Source organism: Sus scrofa, chromosome 6, assembly GCF_054392235.1.
Source record: "Sus scrofa isolate SSC_HxYL_T2T_F1_AM1 chromosome 6, Sscrofa_HxYL_maternal_Yorkshire_Landrace_v2.0, whole genome shotgun sequence".
Taxonomy (NCBI): Eukaryota; Metazoa; Chordata; class Mammalia; order Artiodactyla; family Suidae; genus Sus; species Sus scrofa.
Window position 1 is genome coordinate 26,714,658 of NC_139388.1, and position 27,884 is coordinate 26,742,541.

The 27,884-nt window shown below is 37.4% G+C and overlaps 2 long non-coding RNA genes across 6 annotated transcripts in view; one reads left to right on the plus strand and one right to left on the minus strand.

Annotated features, from left to right (window-relative positions):
* Nucleotides 1-27,884, plus strand: part of LOC146402259 (uncharacterized) — a 528,845-nt gene that overhangs the window by 110,442 nt on the left and 390,519 nt on the right. The window lies entirely within an intron of this gene.
* LOC146402260 (uncharacterized) lies at nucleotides 20,718-25,949 on the minus strand. The gene is made up of 2 exons (XR_014808629.1): nucleotides 25,811-25,949; nucleotides 20,718-21,062 (listed from the first exon to the last, which is right to left on the minus strand). It is a non-coding gene; the product is annotated as an uncharacterized LOC146402260 (long non-coding RNA).

Sequence of the window (27,884 nt, forward strand, 5' to 3'; positions counted from 1 at the left end):
TTGTTTTGATTACCACTGTACTTCATTCAGTATGCATGGAGTCTGATACAGTGTCTGTACTACACCAAAAGGAGTATAATCCCTATGACCAGTAAAGGAGCTGTTATTCTGAGTCATTCAAAAGTTTTGAAATAGCAGTAGATATTCCAGATCACTCCATATCTTTGTCTTAGAGTAAATGTTTTCTTTCTCATAGTACTCCCTGTGACGAGAATAGTTCTTGACACACAGTAGGGTATTCATCCTATGCTTGTTGAATGGGTGAATAAATTTGAAGTGCACTAAAATTCTCACAGTAGGCTTAAGTATCACTTGGAAGCAGATTTGGAGTGTCCTCTACCTGTGATGGAATTGTGTTTGCATCTGCCAAGATAAGGTGTGAATGAGTAATGGGGCATTCTCTGAAAGAAAAGTATTTTTTCTTAGCTCAAATGGCAAGTCATGTAGCATAGCAGAAAAAAAAATGGATGAAATTTAATGTCTGGAAGATTCACTTGGAGTCTGGATTTCACCACATTCTCTTTTTGTGAAATTTGTCTGGCTGCCCAGATATTCAGAGCCTGATTTTTTCATCTGCAAAAATGAAATGTTTCTGAAACTAAGTGAAAGACCAGTGGTCAGCCTCTACTAAGCATTCACTACAAGCTGCCCTCTATGCTAAGAACCATGCGTATGTTACCACATCTTATATATGAAATATGTGAATTTTTTAGCATAGAGCTCAGTAAATGTACATTTCTTCTCTATGGTGATTACCTGTTTAAGACCCCTCCAGTTTTATATTATGTTATATATTTTATATTATCTAATTTCTTTTCTTCAAATTTTGTAAATACTTCTACATTGTACTTTGTTGCCCCTTCCCTTAAGTCTTTTCTATTCTTGAGTTATATAAAGTTCATTGAATTACTCAGTATTAGTGTGGTCTTTGATGGTGTGTAACCTTTTCAGAGTAAATGTTGTATTATCTCTGTTCAAAGCTTAGGGTACTTTAGGTAGAAGTTGAATTGTTTTCTTGTGATACCCCAAAAACCATTTCTTTTAACAACCTTGTGCCTTTCAATCTTAGGCTTTTGTTCTGTTCTCTGAAGCAACATTGTTCTCTGACAAGCTTGAAATGGTTGAATATCAAAATCCCCATGAATATGTTACAGATATTCACAAGAGAAGTGACAATAGCTCTGTTCTATCAATTTAAACTTTAGAGGGAGTGGCATGTTAGATTTAAGATTTCTTGATTCAGGGAAGGTAGTGGAATTTGGAATAGATTAACCTGGAGAGTAAGAAGGATTGATTAAAGGAGGGTAGATGGATTTCTGGGCTTCCAGGGGTTAATGCCAATTTAGGAGAAGCCTTGGTTAAGAGTGTAGAGAAGTAAAATTTGCAGAGGAGATTCCATAAAGGAGGGAGGGAAATATTGCTGGAGACTCCTTCCTGAAATGTGGGTTTAAAAAAGATTACTGGTTGAATGGGTGGGTGCAAAGTCTTAGCTCGAATCACATTAACGGTGTCAGAACTGATGCCCCTTCAGTTTCATCTAAATATTGATCTCTAGTGACAGAACAGATTGATATTTGTGAAGTGTCTGCTAAATGCCAAGCTCTATGCTAGGTCTTTCCATGAGTTATACCATTTACTACTCAGAGAAGTCTCTGAGTTAGGGATTGTAAACTCAGATGAAGAAATTGAGGATAAGGGAGGTGAAGTGGCAGAAATGAGAGAAAACATGTATAAAAACTTTCCTCATCTGGAACACACATTGAGCATGAGTTTTTAAAAAGTACTAAGATTTCTCTCTCCACCCCCTCCCAGCTTTTTTTAACATCCCCGAAAGGCTGGGATTAGGAATCCTCCCACAGCTCATCGCTCCTGAGAACTTTCCTAGCACTGCTTCTGATTAAACTAACAGATTAGACCCAATGGCATAAGGCACAGCTTCTCTCCTTTGAGAAAGAACAAATAAGAATGAAGTGTTAGATTGCAAAGCTAATTATATATTCTATTCAAGCATCAACCATCTGTTGCAATTGTTTAAAAAGCAGGCATAAGTCAACTGCTGGGTGAGATGTTTATCATTGTGAACACACAGAAAGTTTATGACAGCAGTGAAGGTTCGTTGTTCTAGCACATACCTGGAGGCTGCAGTAGGATTCTACTGATGTCTTGAGAAGCCCACCTTCCGGAGAGGGAGCAAGTTGTAACTCCAGGTAGTTGATGATTAAGTATTGATTGTAATTATTTCAGAACTTAAAAGCCTTCTTAAAGGATCAGCACTTTCATTTGGCAGATAAAGAAACTGATATGCAGCGAGGGCAAGGCACTGCCTATTTTATGCTTACAATTTCAGAACTTAAGATTTTCTGCAGGAATTTTGTGTTTGCACATAAGTCTCTTCCTCAGGTGTGTTAACTCCCTAAAGGAACAGATGCTGTTATCCCCATATTAAGTGTATAGAGTAGTACCAAATATTTCACGATGTCTGGGATATATGGTAAAATGATAGTTATAAGATGGGGGTTTTTCTAATAACCAAAAAAACACAGAGAATTTGCACGTCCCTGTGGCTCCAGACAGAGCCACCCCCTTTTTTTCCCTCATCAATATCTTCATTGAATAAGCTGAAAATTCTGCCAAACTGTGGCTTGTGATAATTTCCTTTAATGAGAACAATTGGAATTAGACTACAAGTTAGTTTCAGTTTGCATGATGGGAGTCAGCTGAAACCCAACTCTAAAGACTACTCCCTGAACAAGGAAAGTCATTTTCCTTTGACAAAGCGCATTCACTTTCTGAGTGAATGAATAAGTTCTTTTGATGGAAATTATTTTTGACCTTTGGTATTACTGAATAAATCTAATCTCCAGGACTTATCAAAAGGAAAAAGTTATAGCCAACTTGTGTAGAACTGCCCACTGCCCAGTTTTACTGGCATCTGAAATTATGCTATGGAAGAGGGAGTCATTTTTTGACATCACTGAGTAGGAGTTATCCACCAGGGACGGGACTTCACAAGCAACCTATCACCACATTGCATAGAGTTAGTTTTCTGGTATGGATTTGAGGTCTGCCTTTTTGTAATTCTGTAATTTGTTTCTAGCTTTGTCATCACTAGCAGCACATCTCTGGGCAACGTCCTTCACTCTTTGTTGATCTGCCAGCGTTGATAAGAAATTTAATACTCTCATTGTGATTCAAAATTGAAAAATTCCTTCACTTTCTCCTTACAAGACTTATTCAGAGCATAGGACTAGACCATTTCCTGTGGAAACATTCCAGTTGTCCGCGACTCTATTGAAATGTTCATATTCAGCCAATGGAATTTGTGAAGAATATATAATGGTGCTAATAGCACTCCTCTATCTATATTCCTAACTAATTAAATGCAGGATTTCAGTTGGATCCTGACTTTGGAAGTCATCTCCATGGCTTTTCAAAGATTAGCATGAGCTAGAAAGTGAAATGGGCCCTACATTTCAATCTAAATCCTGGCTGATAAAGACCAGTAAAAGTTTTATTCTCATCGGCCTCTGAAATTAGATTGGTACTTTTTCCTACCAAGAGTAGGGGCCACCCAAGTTCATGGAGGGGCACCTCTAAGGTATTTCAGCAGTACTGCCCCTTTTGGGGACTGGGGTTCAAGATCCCTCAAAGGGATTTAACAAACTAAAAATAGGTACCTTCTTACATCCAAGAAGGAAAATAAATGAAAACAAATTATTGCAACAAAAGTCATTGTCTTCACATTATGCTTAGTTTTAATATCAAAGCTGCTGTGTAAAAAGTATAGCCACAAATAGCTCAACTTCCTGACTCTTTTTATTCTGTCCTTACTGTTCTTGTGATGTGAACCAGATGTGAGCCATCCACCCCAGAATATTTCCTTATACAAATACTCCTCAAATGACCATCTTACTCTCTTACCCAGGAAGGTGCTGCCATAAGTCACCATTCCTTTAGTATTTGGAAGAATAAAACTGTCAATGTATCTTATTTATTATGCATTTATTTGTTCACTGTCTTACTTCCCACCAAAGACTTAAGTGAACTACAACAAAAAGGCATACAACAAAATAATTTTTGAAAATGGGAGTGGGAGAGTAGAACTGGAGGAAATATTAAGAATAGAAAATCAGGAGTTCCTCTTGTGGCTCACCAGATTAAGCATCTGGCATTGTCTTTATGGGATGCAGGTTCAATCCCTGGCCTGATTCAGTGGGTTAAGGATATGGCATTGCCACAAGCTTCAGAGTAGGTTGCAAATTCAGGTCCGATCCTGTGTTGCCATGGCTATGGCGTAGGCCTTAGGTGCAGTTCCCATTTGACCCCTTGCCTGGGAACTTCCATATGTAGCAATTGCAGCCATAAAAAGAAAAGAAGAAAAATTTAAAATCGTGATAAAAATTAAGCCAAATGCTCTGATCATAAAGATTAATGTAATAACCACTTTCCTACCTCCTTCACCTCCTGTTAGGCACTGTTTTGTTTTCTTTTTTTTTTTTTATTTTCCCACTGTACAGCAAGGGGGTCAGGTTATCCTTACATGTATACATTACAATTACAGTTTTTCCCCCATCCTTTCTTCTGTTTTGTTTTCTTTTGCTTTGCTTTTTTAAGAAGCCAGTGGTTTTTGTCATAGAAAAGAATAAGATCATTATTTTCTCTTGGGTATTTTCATCCAGATGTTTAGTATGGTTTATTTTCAGTGTTTGGGTCTTATTTTGGACTCTCTTTATTGGAGTTAAGATGTGACATTATAGCAATGTTAAGAAGAATTTTTTGTTCTCCAGGAAAAATGTATGAAATGACAAATACAAGATACAGAAAGTTAACAGGAATGACAGAATGCATACAGCTCAAATCCATTTAGTTTAGATTTCCCCAGTTCTCTCAGCTGGAGCTTTTTTTTGTCAGAAATATATTGCAACACAACAGAGAAAATTCAGAATAGCATTATCACATAGCCTCGATTCCTCCAGATGGATCACGGTCAATCCAGCTGACCATGGTTATCCAAGGTGACGCATCCCTCCCACACAGGGCTAACCCTCCTTCCAATAAGAAATTCAAGGAACTCCAGATGAGGTGTGTCTGCACTGAAGAATAGATTCAGAAGGGTTCAAGGATGCTCTGGAGAGAGATAGCTATATGGAGAATGATTGGCATGAAAGGAAGCAGAAACATCAAGTTTTCAACCAATCCTTTCAAGAAGTTGTCAGTAAACAAAGCAATGAGATGAAGCAGAAGCTACTAGGATTCAGGGTTAAAATAAAGTATTTGTTTTTATGGATTTTGTTAATAAAAACTTATTTGTTAAGCAAATGCACTATAAATTCAGATCAAGAAAAAATGAAAAAAGAGTGGATGGATATATAATAGGAAAATAGGACAGCTGACACACAAGATGCTGATAAAAGTGGAAAGTTAATGGTTGGTTAGATGGATTCACTTTGGATCTAGAGGACACCTCTTTTTTTCTGGGAATAGAAGGTTTTTGAGGGTAGAAAGTTCTCCCTCTCCCCCAGCACCAGATTATTTGATTGCTGAACTAATCTTGACCTGGAATAATCCACAGAATCAAGTAAATAGTGAAATTCCATGGTTCTTAGTATCAATCACAGCAGGAAACATCCATTTCTGTAATGGGAGTTTATTGGAGGTAGGCAAAATACCTGGGGCCACAAACATTTAGTTAGAGGGAATTCAAGATAGATGTCTACCATGAAGAATAATTGACACCTTAGTCATGGAGACTTAAATAGAATCCCAGTCCTATACAATGGGCCACACACACCCGAGATAAAGTTCTACACCATAAACTCATTCTTCATTAAGCTGTTTATTATTGGAAGAGACTTCCCAAAGGCTTCTTCCTGATGAGTGCCTAACCCAGGGCAGGACATGGAGCTGACCAAAAGAAATTGGAGTTAGGAATAAAATGAAACATAAGGATTTCAATTCAAAATTGTGGAAAATTCTGCATTGTATGATTCTCTATGAATTCCAAAGGTCCCAAAACTGAACAATGAATTCAGTAGTTTAAACACAGGGAGTGTTTACCCTTTAATATATAATAAACTTGAATCAAGTGATTTTGAGTTTTATCTTTGAAATGTAAAGCTACTTATTGGCTTCAAATATTTATCTTATATTCATATTAAACAAATCATACTTTTAAACAGAAACACTTTATTAAAATATTTCATACTTTTGTCCTTTACTAGAGAAGATTTAGAATTCCTTCTCTGCCATTCTCTGATCCTATCACCATGGGCAAATTTCATAAGACTTCTGAGGGTTATTTTTATCATTTGTAAACAAGGATACTAATTATAGCAATTTTACAGGGACTTTTTGGAGATTAAATAGTATAAATCGAATGAAAATGTCTTCAGCATTATGTCTGCAGAAAAGAGAATAAGTTTTTGATCAAGGTGCAGTGGGTAAATCCCATGATTCCAAAATTCTCTTAGGAAGGTGACTGAGACATTGATTGTAAGAGAGAAAAAATTAGAAAGAACTGCCAAAAAGTCCTCACTACCTTAAGGAGAGCTCAAGGGAAAATAGTTATATATAGTTAGAAGCATCTTTGAAAATAACAAAATTCTAATGACTAATTTTAAAAAATCATCCAGAAATGAAGATTTCTCCTTGCTAGAACTTGACTGGGTTGACATCTTAATACTTAAGACAATTAAATAGCAGAGACCTTAAAACCAAACCATTATCCCAGAGGGAAATGATTGGTTCAAGGCAAAGAAGGTTAAGGGTCAGTATCAGTTATTAAGAAACCAAATTGACCTAGCTGGCATTGTGTCAGGGAGCTTCATGACAAAGATCAAGGCAAATGACGAGCTGTAGAAATTAGGGTTTAGGGTAAATAATGCAGTAGCTAAGAAAAATGGCAAAAGCAAAAGTGGTTCCTGGGCATTGTTCTATGGCAAAGACCTAATGTCCACCAGAGAACAAGAAAACGCCGAATCACAATAACCCAGATAAATGGGGTCTGGTAATATAGGGAAGGATGCTGTCACCCTTAGGTTTGAAAGAAAAGAAAGCAGTCAACAGAACCCAGACAAATCAAACTTAAGAGGTCTGTATTACAGGGCCTGTGGCCTTCAGTAGACAGGCAGTATCAACCTTTGTCAATCCTGCAGGAAGAGGACCCTTTCTTGCTAGTTTATGGAATTCTTTATGGTGGCCTTCAGTAGCCACATCCAAGTGGTACCAGAGGGCAGGAAAGCTAACTGATGAGGCCGAGTCATGTTAGCCTCCCAGGCACAGAGCAAGTAAAGAATGAGATGTAGATCTGGAGGGGTGAAGAAAAGATGCCTGTCACACATGAGGAAGAGGAGATGAAGGCATGTTTTAAACTCCAGCAGTCTGACCATGGAGTCTGACTCTCAGCCATCGTGCCATGCAGCCTCCACGTAAGAGTAGGTCACGGTCAGAGGATGACCCACTGTCAGTCTAAGCAGCTTGAGAATATATACTCCAAATGATATGGACCCTAAAAGAGTTTTAGGTAGTACAGTTATACAATCTTATTTATGTATGTATTTATTATTTGTTTGATTTCTGCTTTGGATTGAAAAAAAGCACCTAATTAGGGTGAAGGATGAACAGTAGAACTGAGTAACATTTTTGAGAAAAAAGTTGTTTAAAGCTTTGTACCAACACAGCTGATATTAAGAACTCAGGCTATAGGAATGAAGATGGCAAAAGAGTGTAACTTATTAATATCTATGAAACTTATTTGTTAAAATCTATAGATAAGTTAGTTTTAGGCAGAAGGAGTATAAAAAGCTTCCCAGATTTCTGTCATAGGTGCAGGTACATAAATCGAGATTCCTCTAAGTTTCTTATCCGTTATTTGATTGATTTTATATTCTTTTGATGCTGTGTATGTTATGAGCAATGTGAGCTGTCTTGTAGGTTTTTATATATAAAAGTTTAGAATTTAAAAGATAAATGGAGTTGAGGATACAGATTGAGAGTTACCACGAAACAGACACTAGTAAAGATAACCTGGGATTATATGTATAAAATGAAAAGAGTAAAGAACCAACTCAAGGAAAAACTATTTTCAAGTGAAATATCTTGTGAGTACATAGTGTCCTAGAAAAAACAGAAAGAAGAATTAAAAAAAAAAAAAAAACAAAAAAACTAGTCATGGAAACTCCAACTGTTAAGATTTTTAAGCAAAAGGACATTTCACAGAGGCTTAAGAGTATCAATGTTTTTGAAAACTATCTTCTCTTCTTTTAGACATGAGTGTTGATGCTTCTTCCTCTAAGTTACCAGCCTCATAGCACTGTACCATCCGTTGTCACTTCCCTAGATCTAGAGGTTCTCAAAATTCAGCATGTGTCAGCATCACCTGGAGGGCTTGTTAGAACAGAGATTGTATGGCCTCATCCTCAGAATTCTGGCTTTAGTAGTTCTGGGATGCAACCTGAAAATCTGCCTTTCTGACAAATCCTCAGCTGATGCAGGTAATGCTGGACTAGTGACAATACTTTGCTTTAAACCATGCCCACCGCTTTATAAATAATCCCAATATTAAACACTCCAGAATTACCCAATTTGACTTCTTTGAGGGCACTTACTGAGTCAATATGCCACTTAAACTCTCTGAAACTAAACTTTCTAATTTGTAAAATAAGAAAAATAGGAAAATAGTTTCAGTCTAATAATTTGTTGGAAGGATTAAATGAGAGAATATATGTAGAGTATGGTTGCTATGTACTAAGGGCTCAGTAGGTACCAGCAATTGTTATCAAGTTGCAAAGTCTCATTATTTCCTGCTTTCCCAGGCATACCCAGTATTCCAGCCAAATTAAAGTAATTACAATTTCTTAACAGCAGCCTTTCTCACATTTCAATGGATACAGTGGTCAGTGTAGGTGCTTTGGTCTTCAGTACTCTTTGGCAGCCTTTTTTCTTATATTGGTAATTAAATGCTCAAGACTCCAGTGCGTTCTTGGAATAAATGCTTTCACTTTCTCTTCCTGATGCCATCATACTTTCATCTTAACACTGTCATAGCCCTCTCACACTACCGTGTTTGCCTTTCTGTCTCTCTGACTAGAGTATTGTAGAAATAGTGTCATACATCTCAGTAACTGCAGGCTCTTGTCTAGTAGCTGGCACTAAGTGAACACTCAATAACTTTGAGTCAAATGAATGAGTTCTTTCCAGGCTTTGTTTCCTGAGAAGTCACCATGTTATTCCTTTTGCCTAGGACACTCAGAAAAAGAGAAACCTAAACCCAAATGTCAGGGACCATTTAGAATTGTAGTGGCGCTGTACACCTCTACTGTCACTGTTTTTCATTATCTGAGTAAGACATAGCACAAGGAAGCAGATGGTTTGGGAAGGCATAAAATAAACATGAGTAACACAAAACCTGCCATTCAACAACACTAATCACACCACAGATTTTGGACAGTGGCGTCTTTTCCACTTGCTAATAAAACTATTGTGAAACATATGTTCTGGGAAAAGTGAAAATAGATAAAGGAAAGTTAGAAATTCAACTCTGCCACTTGCTTTAAAGTACTTGAATTTTTGGAATGCTTTCCTACAAAATTGTTGAGTATGTATGAAGACTCTCCACTTCAGAAGGCTCTCCTTGTATATGCAACCCTTCTATCACTTACAGAAACAACCCAGGCTTTCTCTGAAACTCAATCATTTCATTTGCAAATTATTTCACATTCTAAAGCTGAGATGATTTGCATGGGTCTAGGGTTATTTTGTACAGAACTGACAGCTTTTCAACAGAAATATTTTGAATTTTCTATATATACATATGCATATGTATATATATCTTTATGACTTTTCTAAAGTATCATTTTGACTTGTAAAATTTTATAGTTTTGCACGTTTAGAATTTATATCTTGAAACACATCAAATGAATCAGTGAAATTTTTGATCCTATGCAGAAAGATGTACTTGAAATAAAAGCAACATGACCCATTTCTGTACCAGAGAACAAGGCAGCAGGTCAGATTCACTCATCCATTGAAAAGCATCATTATATAATTTTACTCTTAATAAATTTTCTGCCTTGGTCAAATCTCCAGTTCATTTTAATGGTTTATAAAAGTAAAAGATAACTGTATACCTAAAATTACCTGACATATTGGGATTTTAACTCGTAGACATTTGAATCTCAAAAGAACATATTTGATCATCTAAACCCAGTGATTTCTTGGTATCCTTATCAAATTATCCTGAATTCATTTTATAAATACTAAGTGCTACAAAAGTCTCTGGGTAAGATGCCAGAAATGACTCATTTATTTGGTACTCTCTGTAATCCAGGCATTGTGCTTGGCCTTGATAATACAAAGATGAATGTCAGACTAGCCCCACTGGCTCACCAAAAGTCACTGTTAAGTGGACTTATGGAAATGATTATGACCCAAGAGGTAGGGGCTTTGTAAAGATATGAATATCATAGAAAATGGCACAGAAGATGAAGGGATGAAATGGGAGAGTATCAGAGTGACCACTGAACGCAAGATGTACTAGTGGGAGAGTATTCAGTCAATTTGGTAGGACATGCATGCAAAGGAAATCATGCTAAACAGCATGCAAAACAGAGAGATTTGGAAGTCTATCTACCTGAGACAACACCAGCTTTTAAAAATTCATGAGAGAGAAGTTCCTGCCGCAGCATAGTGGTTAACAATTCTGACTAGCATCCATGAGGACGCAGGTTCAATTCCTGACCTTGCTCAGTGGGTTAAGGATCTGGCATTGCCGTGAGCTGTGGTATAGGTCACAGACACAGCTCAGATCCTACATTGCTGTGACTGTGGCATAGGCCAGCGGCTACAGCTCCAATTCCACCCCTAGCCTGGGAGCCATGGGCGTGGCCCTAAAAAAAAGAAAAAGAAAAAAAAAAAAAAAAACCATGAGAGAGAAGCTGTGTCTAATTAATGTGCCACTGTTCACCTGCTTCCTAGCACAGTGTCTAGAATATTGTGCATGAGTGACACTATATGAAAGAATAATCTACAGCTCTTGTCCTGTGACAGTAAAAGTGGTAGTATTGACATTGAAATTCATTGGGTCAAAAGTCTATGGGAATATGTGTCATGAGGAATTAGGATTAGTCTTAAGGCTAAATATTTAAACCATACTAAACTTTGAATTCATTCTTTCCTTCTTTCAAAAAATATTAATTATCTACCTGTTCTAAAGGACAAGCACACTATGACTTCTGTCCTCATGAAGATTTTATTATAATGGGCATATTGATAATAAACAATCATAAAACAAAGTAAATATTCCAACTAAAAAACTTGTAAATGATACTATGAAGTGGGAGGTCAGGAGATTACACCAGGCAGCTGAACTGTGCCAGTGCCCTGCTTTATTTACTAACTGATTTTATACAGAAAAAACAAAATTACCAACCCTTGCTATCAACAAAACAAGCAGAGATTTGAAACAATGGGGAATAGACTATCCCAAAGAAAATTCCAGGAATGACTTTTTAAAGTAGGTGACATTTAGGAGTTCCCATTGTGTCTCAGTAGTAATGAACCTGACTAGTATCCATGAGGACACAGGTTTGATCCCTGGCCTCACTCAGTGGGTTAAGGATCTGACATTGCCGTGAGCTGGTGTAGGACACAGAAGCAGGTCAGATCCTACGTGGCTGTGGCTGGCAACCCCTAGTCTGGGAACTTCCACAGGTGTGGCCCTAAAAAGCAAAAAAAAAAAAGGTGCCATTTAGCAGAGATATAAAGGGTAAGAAACCACCCATTAAGAGATGAGAGGAGGAGTTCCCGTCGTGGCGCAGTGGTTAACAAATCCGACTAGGAACCATGACGTTGCGGGTTCGGTCCCTGCCCTTGCTCAGTGGGTTAACGATCCGGCCTTGCCGTGAGCTGTGGTGTAGGTTGCAGACGCGGCTCGGATCCCGCGTTGCTGTGGCTCTGGCGTAGGCCGGTGGCTACAGCTCCGATTCAACCCCTAGCCTGAGAACCTCCATATGCCGCGGAAGCGGCCCAAGAGATAACAACAACAACAACAACAACAACAACAAAAAAAAAGAGATGAGAGGAAAGGGGACATCCTGACATAGGCCCACAGGCCATAGTGGGAATAGAAGCCAGAGGCTGGAAAGACCTAGGACATTTGAAGTCCTCAGAGATGACAGTGTAATTGGAAGGAATGATTCAAAGGAGAGAAGGAGTTGTTATGAGATGATGTTAGAGACAAAAACAAATTGATTTATTAGTCTATCCATCCATCTATCGAGATAAACCTCTAGCCGAAGCAAAAAAAGAGTCTATTTAAAGACAACCTACCCAGGCCTTAGCCTATCAGTAAATACCTCTCGGATTCTGACTATGAATGTTATTAAAAGAAACACCCACATACTGATGAAAAAGATAGGCTCCTCTCCAACCATTGCAATAAAGCTGGCATGAAGAAGGTTATTTGTGAGGCAAAGCCAATTAAATCTGCATTTACGCTGATTTTGCAGCAATTCCAGAGTGATTTTTTTTTTCTTTTGAATGGCAGAGCTGGCAAAATGCTAACAAATTCAATGTACCATGCACCACATGAAGCCCAGAGAGTATTTCTAGAAAATGATGATGGTTTTCTAAACTAGTTGAAAAGGGGAGGGTTATTTTAGCCCTAATGCACTCCACTATATCAAGTTGTTTGCTTGAATTATTTATGTGTGTATTGCAATTTTTAAACTGGGACCATCAGAGACATTTACGCCAGTGAGAAGTTAAGGACCTTGTAGGTCATTCAAGGAGAATGTTAACTAGGGCAAGCAGCAGTGGCTGGAGAAATATGTCCAATACACTTCACAAGTCACAGGGGCTTGGCTGTCAGACGTACCTGGATATAAAGATGGATTTGGCTGCATTTTTAACTGTGTATTTTGAGGCAATTACAACCCCCTCCTTTAGCCTCAGTTTCCATTTCCCTAATCTAGAGATCTATGTTCTGATTTAGTGCATTAGTATAAGATTTAGTGATGTGCCTGAAAAATGGAATACATAGTAAATATGTAATGAATCATAGCTCTTGCTGTTGTGGTTCTTATTCTTTTACTCTGGCAAATCCCAATGAGCATAAGAATTCACTAACTGAACGCTGCAGTTACTGCTGTGCACAAAGTATGCTGGCTATTCTAGCGGTGAAGACACAAATTTCATGCAATTAAAATCCATAGGGAAAATAGGCCAGTATTTCATGAATATCCTTGAGTGCTTGTTAACATAATTTCCTGAGCACCAACCCCAAATCCAGTGAATCAGAATCTCCAAGGGTGTGGCTAAAAGCTACTTGTTTAACAGACAACCAAATGATGATACTAATCATGTAGAAAGTTTGAGTGGTCAGCCATACAAACACATACAAGATAGAATGAATCCTTGCTTTGAGAGAGGTATAAATCAAATGCTTTAGGAAACTCAGTATAGGAGGTTTGCTATTTTTTTTTTTTTTTTTGGTCTTATTAGGGTCCATATACCTGTGGTATATGGAATTCCCAGGCTAGGGGTTGAATCAGAGCTGCAGCTGCTGGCCTACACCACAGGCACAACAGTGAAGGATCTGAGCCTCGTCCATCACCTACGCCACAGCTCATAGCAATGCCAGATCCTTAACCCACTGAGTAAGGCCAGGGAGCAAACCCATGTCCTCATGGATATTAGTTGGGTTTGTTACCGCTGAGCCACAATGGGAACTCCAGAGAAAGTTTGTGGAGTGAAATTCTCACTTTGTGACTTTGAAAACATGTTTGCAAAAAAGGATAGTTACTACACAACTAAAGTTAAAATAAAAGAGGTTAAATAATTTAAAATAAACCTGAACTATGAAATAATTTAAAATAAACCTGAAATATGAGTATTGAATCTGAGTAAGAGTATCTGTGTTCAGCCAAGCTTCTTCTAGGATTTACAGTTGGAAACCAATTTCTTCCATCTGCTAAAATTTCATGAACAGTGAGTCATGTGTGTTCTGTAGGAAAATGGAGTTTGTTTTGTTCAGATCTAAACAGTGAAATCTTATGGGCAACTAAGGAACTTCCTTGAATAAGTATGAATAGCAGGATGCCCCACTTCCTATGAAGGAACACACCAAAAGAAAATAGGTGTCAGCAAGTCAGTCTCCAAAAATGGAGATTACCAAGGTCAATATAGCCAATTGAAGATGATAATACCCAGCTCAGATCTTTTAAAAAAAGCATTTGAACAACTCTCATTGCATATTTAAAGATAAATACACAGAAGAGATGTAGATCTGGATACTTATTTTATGGAGAAAAAATCATGAAAAATAGGAATGGGATTAGTGGTTGTAGCAAAACTAGAAGAAAGCACAACGAGGATGCAAGGATAGTGTTGTACTTACTATATTCCAATACTAAAAACCTTGTATGCAGCCTCTCCACCAATCATCTGCCCTCTTATGGATGAGTCCTAATGCTGTCCCCACTTTTCAAAGGAACAAAATCAGCTTTGAAGCAGTTTAACCCCCTTTCATCAGGTTATACGCTTATGAGTGGTTAAGACAAGATTTGAGCCCATGCTGTTTGACCTCTGAGGCTGCTTTCTTTTTATCCTAATTTAAAATTGTATCCTTTGAAATAGGAATGTTATTATGAAGAATCTGACTTAAGTTTTTGATGTGTAACTGCTGGCAGTTATTATTTTTTATTTTTCTATTCTTAGTTTTTTTTTGTTTGTTTTTTTTTTTTTTTTTTTAATGGCTGCACCTGCAACATATGGAAGTTCCCAGGCCAGGGATTGAACCTGAGCCACAGTTGCAACCTATGCTGCAGTTGTGGCTGGCAATGCTGGATCCTTTAACCTGCTATGCCAGGCTGGGGATCGAACCAACACCACCACAGCAACCTGAGCCACTGCAATCAGATTCTTAACCCACTGTGCTGCAGCAGAGACGCCTGACAGTTTTTAGACTCACCTCTACTTTTGACCCTTATGCTCTGTTCCTGGAAAATCTGATTTTAAAAGCCTGGGTGCTTTCCCTTTGGACTCTGTCACAAAATTCAAACCATCCATGCACTTGTTCTTTGGAAATTCTCACTAGCGTCACCTGCTAACAACAGTAAAAACCAAAACTAGAGTCCTTTCTTTGCTGTTTCAGACCATTTTTAGACCTATTTGAGAGTCCTGACCTACTCTCCCCAGAGAGCTCAATTATAAGTAAGTAATAAGAGTTCCCATACCTTCTTGGAGTGTGCGTGTGTGTGTGTGTGTGTGTGTGTGTGTGTGTGTGTGTGTGTGTGTGAGAGAGAGAGAGAGAGAGAGATGTCCTTGATCTTGATCTAAAAACTAAATTTTGAGTGTGTGGGGGGGGGTCCATCTACTTCTGCAGAAAACCATGACAGATACGCACTTTACCTTATCTTCAGCCTTTGTTTTCCCTCCTATGTATTGTTTTCATATCCAAACCAGTCACCCATCCCCCTCCTTGTTGTACTTAAGAAAATTCTTTCAATAATAGCGATATCGAATATTGAACACAACAGATCTTCTTGGAACAATGGAAGTCATCACTAACTATACACAGCCCCATTTCCGTCTGAGATCTATGGCTGCTTTGACGTTCTCATCGTTATTATTTTTTTTTTCAAACAGCATATTGATTAGTTATGAGAAAATAGGTAAAAAAATTTTTGCCGCTCTAGACTTATAGGTTTAAGATAGGCAGGGAGCTGAGGACATTTCTTAACCATATCTGGGTATATAAAATGCTCTGTACCTGGAAAATGTGTTCCTGGAAAATAAGATACAGCGCTTATTGGAAATACTAAGGAAAAGGGAGGGAAGGTTGTGTCACAAAAGACAGTGAGAGGCAGTAAAAATAAATAACATCAAGGATATACCTGAGATAAAATAGTGACCTCAGGGGCTTTAGTTTATAAATTTGAGTCCTTTGACTCTCTAGTAAATATTTTCTCATGATCCGATTAAAAAGAATAAGCAATCAATGAAGTGACAACAAAACTTATTATCCTCAACAATAACTAAGTAGTGCCCATTAGAGGGACCCCTGTAGGTACCCTCAAATTCTTGAGAAAATAGCATGACATTAAGCTCAGGGTGTGACACAGCTGGCAGAATATCCCTTGAAAATGTTTTGCCTTTCAGCTGCAAAAGTTCTTCTAACAAAGTGGATGTTAGAAGAAGCTCCCAGGCATCCCTGGCTATGTCTATAGCTCATTATCTCCTCATTACAGGGAAGCTGAAGGGGATGAGGAAAATTCGTTCGAAAAGACACATTCATGTTTTATTGATTGCCAACAGAGCTCAATCCTCTGAATTCTCACACTTTGGGATATTTTGTTAGGAAAAATCAGCACAATAGGTCCTTGTTTACATGCCTTCCTCCTTCTGGTGCATTGATTCCAGCATAGCACAAAATTGAGCATCTTTCCCAATTAGATTCTCAGGAGCCACCTCTACACATGAGCTAAAGTGAGGCTTTCAGTAAGCATATGACTTATTGTCTCAGAGGATTTGAAATATATCCCATTAATTGAACCCTCTGTTTTGGTGAATGAGGACACTGAGGCCCAGAGAAGTAAATTTGCTTGTCCATGGTCATATAAGCCAGTGAGTGAACTCAGGGTTCCTGATCTCTCTTCATCAAACCTTTTAAATTATTTTAACAAGCCTGTATATATTTCCTATTTTTGGAGAGAAAAAAAGTGGTAGTTTTATACTCTCCTATACTGTTAATAAAACATATAGTCCAGAGCCTATCTAGGTATACTTAATAATTATGCTTGTAGAGAACCCAGATTTTTATTAAGAATTGACAAAAGGGGGAGACGGTTGTTCTAAGGCTGAGCAAATAATAGTTAAAGAACTCAGGATATTTCATTGTGATGTAAAGACATAACTTAGTGGAAGCATGAGAGTCTTCTAGAAGAGGAAGGAATTGATTAAATCTTAAGGGCAGAAGCATACAGAACCAATGAGAAAATGGCTATGAGTGTGGACTTTGAAGTCATGTGGGCAAAATGATTAAATTATTTGTTTCAGTGACCATGTCTGCAAAGTGGGAATAATAATACCTACCATATGGAGCTCTTGTAAAAATTATATCAGACCATATAAATAGTAACTTTGGGGGGGGGATTATTATTTATCAGGCAGTGTTCTAAGCATTTAACATGTGTTGGTTTATATTTTTCCCTCACCCAAACCTGTGAAGCAAATGCTGTTATCTCGATTTGACCAATGGAAAAACTGAGGCTCAGAAGGAAGAGCTTTTAGTCAGAATACCAAAATTATTGACCAGAGCAAATCAGTCTCGAATCTATGTTTACTACTATGCTAGATGCATGTAGCATATTTTAAGGGCTTTTAAACTGTGTACATAGTAAGTGCTCATAAAAGATGACTTCTGTAAGTATTATCCTTTCTATAAAATTGTTGATAATAATGATAGTAAAGAAGATGAGGAAAGAGGAAGAGACAAAACACCAACAAAGGAATAGATAATTAGGGACTTGCCCAATGTTACGTATGTGGTGTTTAGCAAGGAAGGACTAGATTTTTGTTTAGTAACAACATTCATCAAAATGTCAATAGATTAATATTTTAAAAGCGCATTTCCTACTCATGTTATATGTCCTTTATGATCAGTAAAGAAACATAGGGAAAGTCTACTTAGGGGACCAGAAAAATGGAAGTACAATCTCAACATATTCTTCGATGATCAGCACATGTAATTTCTGAGTGTGTAGGGAAATGCTGTAATACTCTGGTCATTTGAAGAATAAACATTTATAAATAGCCTTATTGATTTCTACAATTAATAAGTAGAAAAGCCATAATCAAAACTGAGAAGGCTAGGTAGATGTTAGTTTTAAAGGACCAACCTTATAACCATCTATATGAGTTTTTTAAGGCTAGATCATAAATTACCAGAAACTTAGTGAATTAAAGCAGCACACATATATTATGTCACATTTCTTCATCCAGGCGATCTCAGCTGAGTTCTCTCTTCTCTGATTAATGTCTCACAAGGCCAAAGTCAAGAGGTCTGCCAAGGTGGGCTCTTGGGTTTGAGGAAAGAACCTAGCATTTTGTGACTATAGGTGGAAAATTAACATTTCCTTGCTGAATCTCAAGTCAGGGCCCCTCCCTGCTGAGAGAGACCACCCCTTTCCCTTTTCACCTCAAACCAGAAATGGTGTGTCACATCTACCTCAGATTATAAATTTATCTGGTTTCTCCTGCCACCATCCACAGAGCACTCTCTGCTTTTAAGGACACATAAGGCCCAACCAGATAATCTCCCTAACTTAAATCCATTGTGCCATGTAATATAACACAATCACCGAAGTGAGAGTTTATGATATTCCCAAGTATGGGGGTTAAAGTGGAACATCTCTGGTGAGCTATTTTAGGAAATCTGCCTGTCATATCAGCACTGACCAGCGAATTGCCTTCCAAAGCAAGTAGTCTCTTCACTGCAGAGAGGATATTTTAGCTCCTGGAGCCTACATTAAATAACTTTTCTGTTGACTTCTTTCACATAGAAGAAATAAGTGGAAGACAACAGTATTAGTGTTCTGTTGCTGTTGTGACAAATTGCCGCTAATGTAGCAGCTTAATCCAAATTTACTTTCTTACAGTTTTGCATGTAAGAAATCTGGCATGGGTCATAATGGGCTAAAATCAAAATGTAAGTAGGTGTGTTTCTAGAGGCTTTAGGACAATCTGTTATTTATCTTTTACAGATTCTATAGGCTACCCACCATTCTTGGCTCACGGATCCCTTCTTCTATGTGCAGAGCCTCCAATAGCATCTCACGTCCTTACATTTCATCTTTACTTCTTCATTTTTAATTGCAACTTTCTTTAACCAAATGTTCTTTAAAGGTTCTAAAGGATTATTTGTTTGTAATGACTTACATAATTAGATTTAATAAACCCGGATAAACCAGGATGATCTCCCCAACTTAAAATTCACACCCTTAATCACATCTGCATAATCCCTTTTGGAATGCAACATAATACATTTATAGATTCAGGGGCTATAGCATAGAAAACTTTGAAAGTCATTTCTTTGCCTACCACACTAACTTAACAAAAAAAAGTGGAATTCTATTCTGAGGATTCATGCATTCCTCAGGTAAACTAAGGATTTCCAGAGGGATTTGGAATCACAAACCAGAAGAACAGTTGCAATCTCTTTCCATGTGTTTCCTCTGTTCCTGCTGAAAACCTCATTCACTTTCTTTCACAGCAGAACCACCTTTTATTTTCATCTAATCCACATAAAAACATAGCCTTACAACATCTCCTGATTTTATGGTACACATCTAGCTACCAGCAGAAGATTTCTTGACTCTTTCTCAGATCTTATTTCCAAAAGGGCTAGTAGCAAGGGTCCTACCCCTGGTCTTATAAGCCACGCAGAGTGGCATAGGATGCCCTTTAACCAATGAATGAATAAGCAAAATGTAGTACTCTGTATGATAGAATACTCGTCAGTAGCAAAAAGGAATGAAATACTGATTCATGGTACAAACTTGGAAGTATTATGCTAAGTGAAAGACGTACACACACAGAAAACCCCTTATATTTAATCACTCCATTTATATCAAATCCCTAGATTAAACAGTTATAAAGAAGCAGAAAGTAGATTAGTGGTTGCCTGGGACTGAAGGATTGAGGGTAAATGTACTGATTAATAATGAGGTTGCGAGTCTTTCTGAGGTGACAAAATGTCTTAAAATTGATTGTGGTGATGGTTGGTGATGATTGCACCACTCTGTGATTATACTAAAAACCACTAAATTGTGTGCTTTAGATGTATGAATTCTATAAGTACATGCTTTATATCTCATAAAGCTGTTGTAAACTTTTCATGTAGTCTGTCCTTGCTTATCAGAACATTATAGCTATGAAAAAGGGTATTTAATACCAATACTGACACATATGAAATTAAAATTTATTAAGTTTACAAATTACATGTATTTTCTAGACCTTATTTTATTTTCTCTCATTCTATACACAAAGTCAGCTAGCTGGATTTCCTAACAAAGGTGTATTAGAAACATTAAATCAAAAGCTAGGTAAAAGATAAAATGAGAAAGAAATGAAAGTTGTCCAACTATCAGTCAGGTTATAATAGAAAATAAGTTCTACAAATTAGTAATATAATTAGGGGTCATTCACGAACAGACCAACAACTGGTCACTCTACAATTGATATTCATGAAAAAGGTTGTAGTATTTAAGGGTTTTTTTTGTGTGTTTCTGTTTTGCCTTTTTTTTTTTTTAACCTAAATCTGTAATTCTCTGTTTACTAAGTCAGGAAGGGCATACTTTTTTTTTTTTTTTAAGTAACTTGCTGCCAAAATGATTGGTTTCAAATAAGTTTAGACATTAATGTTTGATGTTTCAACTACCTATAGCATATTTTACATATTATTTAATTATCCAGTTGTTCCACCTGAAGAATATGACACTGTTTAATGCTTCCTTATGGCTAATAAATGTGGATCAAACAGGAATATGGGAAAGTAATCTTTATGTGTCATGCATTGTCTCCAAAGAGAGGCCTCAAACTCTTCTTGTGTATATGAGTATGTGTGGTAGGCAACCTTGGTAGGTACAGAAATGTCCTATGAGGGACCAAACACTTGTCCCTAATGGCTTCAAATCCAAATCCAAGGTCAACACAGTATGTCTGGCTCCTCCATGTAGGATTTTATTGCATTTGTATACAAGTGACATCCATAACTCATGATGCTCTTTATTACATTTCTTGATTCTCTGTTCAGGTCAACTTTCCCCTAAGCAATCTTTCCCAGCGAGTAGCTGGATGGTTCAGAATATTCAATATACAAAGTTTATTGCTTGTTTCTCAATGTGTCCCACTTATATCTCAGGCAATAATAACAATTTAAAGTCATTTAAGGAGAGGGAATATAAATAGGGTTCCGGAAATGTCACCGCTGGGAGACTGTGACCACATGATCACATTCTGGTTTAGGGCTTCCAGGTGTTTGCGAACAGAAGGGTCCAGGATTTCTGGAAAAGAAGTTGAAAAATGTACTTTGAAGTATTCAGTGTTTTCAAATTGTTTTATTATTTTCTTTTTAGACTATGATTTATACTTGAGGATTTCTTTTCTCTTAGTTTATATTATGCCGCAAGTGGTTTATGATGCAGATGCACTGATCTATGAGCATTACTGACCTAGCAACCAGGGAACCTCAAAAATTGTGCTAGATATGGACCTCTCAGCATGGTTGTAAATCCGTATAAACATTTCCTGGCTTAGAGGCAGCATGCATACTGGTCAAGTGTACTAAATATTTCTCTTTGTTTACAGCTGTGTGAGTTGTGAACATGTTTTCCCTTCCTTTAACTATTTTGTATCTCATAATGGAATTATTTGAAGATACTTGCTTTCTTGTAATTTCAAATAAAAAACTCATTATAGGAAATTTAAACCACTCAGAAAAACATAAAGAAAGGAATAAAAATGTGTACATATTTTTCCTTCCCCAAAGTCAAATTATTGCTGTTATCATTAAGTGAACATAATCCCTCAAAAAACAACAGTATTTTGCGGTGGAAATATTTGTCAGCGACATCTAAAAACACTAAAATTTTTAGGAGTTCCCATTGTGGCTCAGTGGTAGGGAACCTGACTAGTATCCATGAGGTTGCAGGTTTGATCCCTGGCCTCGCTCTTGGGTTAAGGATCTGGCATTGCTGCGAGCTGTGGTGTAAGTCACATCACAACTCAGATCCTGTGTTGCTGTGGCTGTGGCTTAGGCTGACAGCCGCAGCTCAGATTGAACCCCTAGCCTGGGAAATTCCATATGCCTTGGTTGCAGCCCTAAAAAGAAAAAAAAATGATAAAATAAAGTAAAAACACTAAAATTTTTAGAAAGTATTGCTGAGATTGTTTGAAACAAGCAAAGAATGATTTACTTATCCTATAGGGAAGTTGGATTTTTCCTTGAAATAAATATGTGGTGCTTAGAGTCCTTACAGTGCACAGAATCACAGGATTTGTGCTAAAGTAAACTAAGGCAGTGGGAAAATTGAGTGCCTTTAAGAATTTCCCAAATAGTCTACAAAATACTTTAAGGTTTGCCAAAACTAAGTATATGTGTGTATATATGTATATGTACATTTATATTTTGAAATGGTAATTGAAAATTATACTTATGTTACCATAGAAAATAGAGCCTCCTCCAACCTTATGTAAGGAGAAATAAGTACCTTGGAGATGTTGCTGAATTACTTTCAGGAAATTACATCTCTTAACAAATGGTAACTTTAAAAAAAAAAAAATGTAGTAAGGGAGTTTCTGTTTGGCTCCAGGAGTTAAGAATCTGACTAGTATCCGTGACAATTTTGATTCAATCCCTGGAGTCCCTCAGTGGGTTAAAGGACCTGATGTTGCTGTGAGCTGCTGGTATAGGTTGCAGATGTGGCTTGGATCTGGTGTTGCTGCTGCTGTGGTGCAGGCTGGTAGCTGCAGCTCCACTTCGACTCCTAGCCTGGGCATTTCCATGTGCCACTAGCACCGCCCTTTAAAAAACAACAACAACAGCAACAAAAACAACAAAAGCCCTCCTCACATTTTCCCAATTACTGCCTATACTCTTCATTTCTGTCATGAGCAGACCCTAAAATGGCCCACAATTATGTTCACCTTTTGGTATTCACACTGGAAAGAATGGTGGAACACCTTCCCCTTAAATGTGGGCAGGATTTGTGACTTGTTCCTAACCCATAGAATATGGCAAAGGTGATGCACTCCCTTGGTTATGTTACATTATATGGCAAAGGTTAAGGTGGTATCACCCCATGATTACATTACATAATACTCAATCTTTTATGTAAACCTAAAGTAATTTCTCTCACTCTCCAGATGGTTTTAAGAAGCAAATTGCCATATCGTGAGCTGTTTCTAGAGAATCTTGTAGCAGGAAACTGTAGGAGGCCTCCAGGATCTCAGTGACCTACAAGAACAAACCAACAAGGACCCAAGTACCTCATTTTGCCACTCATAAGGGGAACATTTTTGCCAACAACATAAGTGAGTTGGAAATGGGTCCACCCACAGTTTAGCCATCAAGTGAAGATCCAGCTCTTGACAGCTTGAATGCAGCCATACAGAAGAAACAACACTCAGATTCCTGATCCACAGTTACTATGAGCTATTCAGTGCATGGTAGTTGAAGCTACAAAGCATGTGGCCATCTGTTAAATAGCAATAGATAACTAATATTGTTCCCTCAATCAGTGTAGATAGAGGTTATGATTTAACATATTTTTCTTCTGTTTGGAAACAAAATATAAGTCTGATAAAATGTTAAAGTGATACAAAAGCATTATACATCTTTTCATGGAAAACCATAATGCCTATTGCCATCAGTAAATTCCGTGTGTGTGTGTGTGTGTGTGTGTGTGTGTGTGTGTGTGTAACAGAATATTTTGGTCATTCTCATGGTCCCCAAAGTAGGTAAACACAAGAAACAGGACCCTCTGATAGAGCAACCCACCCAAACCTTATATCTTCTTGTATCATTCGTATTTTATATTTATTATCTTTCATCTTATGTAGATATAGCAAAAGAAAAGTTTCATAAAAAAGGGACCATTTATATTAAAGGATGAAGAATAAAAACAGATAGAATTCATAAAATAAAAGACACTTAATAGATAGTGGCATAATTAATCCTAAAAACAATCTTATGTGAGTTGGTTTCTCATGCCCATTTTGGTGATGATTAGGCAGCTTAAATGACTTATCCAGTAAGTCACTCTTAGTATATAGCAAAATAGAAAGCTGTGATAATTTCATGTACCAACTTGACTGAGCCTTGGGATGCCCAGCCATTTGGTCAAACATCAATCTGGGTGTATCTGTGAGGGTGTTTCTGATGAGTGTAACATTTAAATCCATAGACTGAGTATGATGAATTGTGTTCTTCATTGTGGGTGGGCCTTATCCAGTCTGTGAAGGTTCTGAATAGAACAGAAAGGTTGACTTTTCCACATGAATAAGAAGCACCTCCCTCTGCCCAACTTGCTTGGAGCTAGAACAGTGATTATTTTCTATGTTTGGACTAAAAGTAAAACAATGGCTCTTCCTCAGTCCCCCAGTCTAGTGGTTTTCAGACTGGAACTTACACCATGGGCTCTCTTGGATCTCCAGTTTGTTGACTGCATGGCAATAACATGTTTCTAGACAGAGATACTGACGTCTCATTTTTCATAATCATAGGAGCCCATTCTAAATAAATACAAACATTACATACATGCATACTCACCCTACTGGTTCTGTGAGTCCAGAAAACCTTGACAAATACAGAAGCCAAGCCCTGGCCTCTCTAATCTCAAAGTAAGTGCTTTTTCTATTCACTTTCCTGCTTCCCTATAAATAAATATATATGAGACTAGGAAAGTAAGAAAAAAATCTCTTTACTTATCAATGGCATATTGGCCATTGATTATTACCTTTTTAATGTTTTCTGTTCACAAGTAACACTGTAAACTACCATATAGTATCATCTCAATTATTTAAAAGCATATATTCTTTATGGAAAGTACCCTTTTTTAAGGCCTTCAAACATCAAATGTAAAAGAAGTAGGAGAAGAGCTGTGCTGACTGGAGCAGAGGAATTGTGGTCAGGGAACTCATCATTTTCTAGCCCTCCTAAAAATTTGGAGCCCCACAAAAAAATATCTTAAAGAAACAGTAAGTATTTCAGCTGGTCTTCCTCAAAACTTTAGAGTATTGAGGACAGGAATTAGCAGCTTTATTTAAAATAGAAAGGTTTAAGCAAGGCTCACCCGGGAGTGATCTAAGTTCTTGCCTTCCCGTAAAACCTAAACAGAAGTGTCCTAATCTGTGTACTGGAATTACAGCCTAATCACTTCCTCAATTCTCAGTTCTAAAGAAATTGCTCCTTTCCAGTTAAATCCTCTTGCAAGTTATTCTAAGGATCCTCCAGAATGTTTATCATCTCTGATAACTTAAAACAATTCTGATTCTGTTGACTATGTCTACCTGAAAAACAAATAATAATAGTTCATTTTTTATACTCACAGCAAGGAAATTATATGAAATCCAATGTAAGTCTAATGCTTAAGAAAACATTTCAGCCATGCTACCTTAGTTTACTGTGCCTCTCTTGCTTAATTTATCTGAAAATGGAGATGGTGACGGTCTCTCGTGGATTCGCTATAACAATTGAAGCAGCATATGCAACTGCACCTGTACTATGGTTAGAGCCAGTTGCATTAACTCTTGGTAGATATGTGAAGTCTTTGTAAGGTAATATTATTTTAATTTTCAAACCTTTAACTGCATATATAGAAAGCATCTTAGAAAATCAATGGCAGTTTGCCTCAGTTAAGAACAGCACTTTTTGTTATAACAGAATTTCAATTTATTTTCAGTAAGACCCAGTTTTACTATCCCATTGAAGTGTCAAATGCCAAATCACCTCAATCAGACCAAAGAGAAATGTATAATGCTTAACAAAATAATTGGGTTTTGCACGTACATTACATTACTATTTGCCCACAAATTGCAGTTTCAAAGTTTATGCTGTCCCACAGGTGAATAGACTGCTAGGTGCATCATAGATAAACCATATGCCCCCTTTCATGAGCCTCCTTATCCTGTCTGTGGCTCATTACCTTCCATAACATCATGAAGACTATGGGCTTATAATATGGAAAGCAGGTCAATCAGAAAGCACTGAGCAAGAATGCAGGGTCTCCTTATGGTTTTGGTGATGTCTCACCTCCAAATATAGTAGCATGCAGTGTGAAGCCAGAAGAAATAATTGGTCTGAACTTAGAGGAGTTCTTGGCCTCAAATCTGCAAATTCTCCTGTTGGGATCTGGAGCTTGACAGGTTGCTAGCAGACTCTGTATGCTTTCAGACAAAGTGCACTAACAAACAAGAATCCCTATTGAGTTTTTAGTTAACTCATTAACTATCTCAAACACCTGGGCTGAGCCCATGCAGAGAGCTGGTGTGTTGTCTGTACTGAGTTAGAGAATGTCAGTTCCTTACCCAGATAGCCAAAGTCTTTCAAATCTAGTTCCCAAATAAGAGGCATCATGCTAAAATGGAAATGAATCTATAAATTAAGATATCTAGATTTTAATTCTTCTGCCACTTAATTCTGTGAATCCTTAATGCTAAGCTTTTCTGGACCTTGGTATGCTCATCCTAAAGAAGAAACTATTGCAATCCCTATTTAAACAAATAAGGAAACCAAGGGTCAAAGAGCTTAGGTGTTTTGTATAAGGTCACACAGCCACCAAGCAGTAGAATCAGGTCTGTTAGCACCAGAGCTCATGTCCTTAAACTCTCCCTTACATCTCCTTACAGGAGATGTACTCACACTGTACTGAATGTTTCATCAAATTATTCTGAACAAGTTTAAAATTGAAGCACCGGTGTACACAGTACACAGCCTTATGTTTTACTAACTCTCTGATCTTAGGCAAATGACTCAGCTGTTCTGAACCTCTGTTTCCTCATCTGTACAATGTAAATGGGATTATAGTAGCACACAAGTCACAAATTTGTTTCAAGGACTAAAAGGATTACTGTTTTTAAAGTACTTGTTAAAAGTATCTCAGTAAGTGTTGGATATTATTATTATTATTCCCTGATGCTAACTGGTGAGTTTAATAAGCAGAAATGAATAGTAGAGCCAGTACCAGTTAACAGACACATGTCAGTTGCATATGAATTAGTAGATTAATAAAAACCAAGATCACTTAAATGCTGCACTTAAAATACTGCGAAAGGGGAGTTCCCATCATGGCTCATTGGTTAATGAATCAGACTAGGAACCATGAGGTTGTGGGTTCGATCCCTGGCCTCGCTCAGTGGGTTAAGGATCCAGCGTTTCCGTGAGCTGTGGTGTATGTTGTAGACATGGCTTGGATCCCGAGTTGTTGTGGCTCTGGCATAGGTTGGCGGCTACAGTTCCATTTAGACCCCTAGCCTGGGAACCTCCCTATGCCACGGGAGCGGCCCAAGAAATGGCAAAAAAAAAAAAAAATACTGCAAAATGTAGATTTGGACTAAGATTAGAGTCATATTTTGTTAATGCTGGAGCAGTATTTAGAATCACCTAGGAGCTTTAAAAAAACTATTCAAAACTAAGCCCCATTCAAGACCAATTAAAATTCTGGATGTAGAATCTCAGCATCCTTTCATTTGTAAAGTACCCCAACACCACAGATAGAAAAGGACTAGTTTACAAAGGGTTTTTAACTTCCAGAAGATTTATTATTTGGAGAGAGGGATGGGACTAGAGAATGTTCTAGCCAGAGATTACATCTTTTCACCTATCTCTTCTGATTTCTGCTGTTTTCCTAGATTGGAATAAAAATTTTGCTGGTTTCCTCAAATTCTTAAATTTGATTTAAGCACTGTTCCCTTGACTTGGATGTTCCATATTCCAGTTGTCATCTCTCTCTGGCAGGCACTCCAATTCTGTTAAAGAATGACCATTTTCCTCCTGACCCCAAATGTCTCTTTTTTATCTGTCTGGTTAGGTATTCAAGACAGGCATTCAGAACATTTAAAAATCTTGGTTGTTAATATTAGCCTGATGTTGTCAAGTAAAAAAGAGTAGAAGAAAGTAAAATTTAATTTTCTTGTCCTCAATATAGGTTTATTTCTTGCAGTTTTAGGTATGGTTTTCCCAGTTTTTTTTTTTTTCCTCATTATAGTAAGAACCAAGAATGTGTATGAGCTCAAAGATGGAAACTGATTTAATTCGCCAGTCACTGAGTCATGCCGTATCCTCTCTCTGAGCAGAAACTACTCTTAAAAGTAAACTTTGTGGATGA